The sequence below is a fragment of the Trachymyrmex septentrionalis genome, unplaced genomic scaffold (assembly GCF_001594115.1).
Source record: "Trachymyrmex septentrionalis isolate Tsep2-gDNA-1 unplaced genomic scaffold, Tsep1.0 scaffold11, whole genome shotgun sequence".
Taxonomy (NCBI): Eukaryota; Metazoa; Arthropoda; class Insecta; order Hymenoptera; family Formicidae; genus Trachymyrmex; species Trachymyrmex septentrionalis.
The window spans coordinates 2,913,921-2,917,619 of NW_017304228.1; the positions used below are offsets into that span (position 1 = coordinate 2,913,921).

Genomic DNA, 3,699 nt, shown 5'->3' on the forward strand with positions numbered 1-3,699 from the left:
AAAAATAATATATATTAATAATTTCATTAAAATATAAATCATTAAAATATAAATAAAACAATTAAAACTAAATAATTCTTATTTAGTACATTTACGATTACCGATACTGATTTTTCTGTTTATATTGTATATATTTATGATTTTTCTGTATCACCGTTATTTATTAATACGATTGTTAACGATTTAATATGTATAATAATTGTATAATAAGTTATTTATAAAATCAAATGGCAATGTTTAGTAGAAAGATACAATAAAGTGCGCTAGATGACAAAATTAATATTTTTATTTATTATGTTACAATTCAATGTTGTATTTTTTATTTTTATTACAAGATTAATGCACTTGGCGTGAACAAAAAGTTAACTAAAATATGTTTGTTAACTATTTTTTGCTATCAACTTTTTAAATCTAATATTTGTCTTACGGAAATTGACTAAAAGAATATCATTATATTCTTGTTTGAATGGTTTTTGTGGTACGGAATGTAAATATCTTTTTATGCAGCTGCCAGTGAAAGTACTAAAGAAAACAAAATGTCTCACATTACACCAGTGCTTCTGTGCTGTACCTCCAATATTAAATGTATTACTCTTACAAAGTTCCTTTTCTGAGAATAAACGGAGTAGGATTGAAAGAAGGAACAAATTTATAGATCATCATCCTGTCGTTATTTTTTTCAGAAAAGTCAATTCTTTTATTAGAGAGATAAATGTTGTTTAAGCATTTTTCTCTTTGCATAAATTATGTGCTCATCAAAAGCACGATTATAGTAGCAATGTACATGATTTACGGAAGTAATATACACTGATTACAGATGTTACGAATAATGATACATTGCGGTGTTGTTGAATTCTTTCTTTTTCAATTTGCTACTTATTACTATAGTGATCTACAATCCACAAATGGGTAGTCGATTTTTTTTAGTTAACAAATTGCTATTATATAGCTTATTTTACGTGATACTTTGTGGTGCGGTTAAATGAGTATTAAATCATAACTTTTTCATGGCTTTTATTTTCTTTTGGACCTAATACGAAATTAAGAGTAAGAAAATTATTTTATCTACTTTTCTTTCATAAAAAGTTATATAACTTATTCTTAATGCATAATATATATAAGCTTTTTTATGTCATATAATCGGGATAGAATAACAAAGATAACTTTTTTATCATTCTTTTACCGTAATTATTATCGACGAATCTTGCAAGTTGCCTTGCTTTGCTAGTTTAGATATATTTTCACATTTCACACTTCTGTTGTACTAATTGTTACACAGTGTAGAACATAAGTTAACGTGTGTAATTGGTCGCTTTTACTTTCATGAAGAGTATACTGCGCAAACAAGTATAATACATTACACCTTAAAAAAAATTAAAAATTAAAAAAAATTCTTTCTTATTTTCTTCTTCTGTATTTGAATTAGAAAGAGAAGAAATCAAAACGCCGCTTAGTGAAAAGATTTATATTTGAATTAATAAGAATGATTTAATAAATTTATTAAATATTTATGTATATATTTAAATATTTGTGTGAATGAATTATAACGCCGTTTCTTATTTTTGGAAAAAAAAATAGAATTTGTTTCACATTAAACGCCAGTTAACCTTTTAAGAGACAGAGGAAACTTTTCACCTTTTTCTTCATTTTTAAGATATACTGTTCACAGTTTAATAAAACCAATTATGATTTTACATTTTTTTGATATATCATTACTTTACACGTTTCCCTCAGTCAAGCCCAACTATGTTTTTATAATCATTTATAAAGAAATAAATTTGAAAAAAGAGCACTTTTTAAATAAAAAATGTGGTTTTTTGGAGTAAAATTAAGAGGCTAACAATTTTACAGAATATTTTATATATATATTTTTTTTAAAGTATAATATATATATTTTTTCTAGAAAAAAAACATATATTCTTCTTTTCGCACATAAATTTTTTTATAAAAGTTATTGATCTACTGTGTGAAGAAAGAAACTAAACTACGTAATAAGTTTTTTTGCATTTTTGTAATAAAAAATTATTTTTTAGTAAATAGGATAAATTTCTCTTTTCTTTAATTCATATTCAGATATTTTAAATTTTTTGTGCGAATCTAACACTAAATTTATAACACATGAAACTGATGTAACTTACATTTTTAGTATATTTATATAATATGTTTTGATGGTTTTACTCTTGTATGGCAGCTATATTGGACCTGCTATTTTAAATTTTGCAAATTTAACATAAAATTTATAATTATTAATCTAAACAATTTTTATATCGTGTATCTAATTTATACTCCTTAAGATTTACTAATTTAATATAAGTAAATAGAAGAGCTACAAGCCGGTTAAAAATAAATTTTAGCCAATTTGCTTATTACTGAATTAATTATTAAATATTATAGCTTCAATTTTATTTGCTTGCAATCAATATCGATTTTTCAACTACTTCTTTTTCTTATAATATTTCTTTAATAAAAAAAATGTTAATACTTTATAATGCTTTTGACAAAAATAGAAAACATGTTTTTGTCCCTATTAGTGAGTCCTCTAAACGGCAATGGCCCTATTAATGTGCCTCCAATTTGTGTGCCTATCCACATTTAACATATAATTACTTATTTTAACATATAATTACTAAGACAGGTAATAAATTTAAGCTAATTGTTTATGTTAATATTACATAAATCATTATTATTTCAATTATATTCATTTCAAAGTACACTCATAATACAACGTTCTCCAATACAGAGCACATTAATAGGGACAAGCTTAAAATCTTGCGGTACGTATTATTGGATTCACATAAATTCCTCATATCTTTCGAAAAATATTTAAAATACTTTAATACTCAAAAAATAAAATATTATCTTTGGTATCATATGCATTAATAATTTAACTTAATAAAAAAAAGTATTTTTTCTTATTTATTTGTTCTAATTTCTTTGAAATACACTGTAAAAAATACTTATTGAAATACAAAAGCACACTAACAGGGACAGGCACAATAATTGGGACAGTTACCCTATGCAATGGAATTCTAAAGCGGATGTAAATTATCATGTAAATATTCTTCCATGATGGATAATGCAATTCGAATATGAATTATATGTTTACACAAAAGATCGCAAGTGCGTTTTATTGTTAGTGACGATCTTTGATATAACGGTTATATGTCTAGCCATATAGCGTGATTTACACGGGGCGACTTTTATTCGCTAGAAGCCACGTTTAGTGACGTCATAGCGAATTCGCTACTAAAAACTTCTTCTAGATGCGGATGATTTGTTCTTATAGCGTATAATCGCGGCGAGTACCGCTTTCGACGCTTGTCGCTAGCTTGTCACTATCTTGTCGCTAGCTTTTTGCTGCTCTTTCAGAGTGAATTTTTAAGTCGTCAGCGTGAAAAGACGAATTTTTCCGGAACGTCTCGGCCACTCAGACCATAAGCATCAGAGAATAATCATGTCATCGAATGACATACTTCGAGTTGCCGTTGTGCTTTGTGACAACTATTCGCTTAATCACTAGCGATCACTTAACGCTGCGATTTCAAAATTTTAGTCGCTAGCGAATAAAAACTAAGCGTGTATAAGAAGTTTTTATCAGCGAATTTGCGGCCGAATTAAGAAGTTTGCTTCAAGTGAATAGCAGCAGAGTCGAGAGAATTCACTAGCGAATTAATGACGTCATTAGACGCGGCTTTTAAC

General features: G+C 26.7%; 1 protein-coding gene across 2 annotated transcripts in view; it reads left to right on the forward strand.

Moving 5' to 3' along the window:
- LOC108750871 (elongation of very long chain fatty acids protein AAEL008004) overlaps nucleotides 1-3,699 on the forward strand; it is a 78,250-nt gene that overhangs the window by 59,602 nt on the left and 14,949 nt on the right. The gene's annotated exons all lie outside the window — the stretch shown is intronic.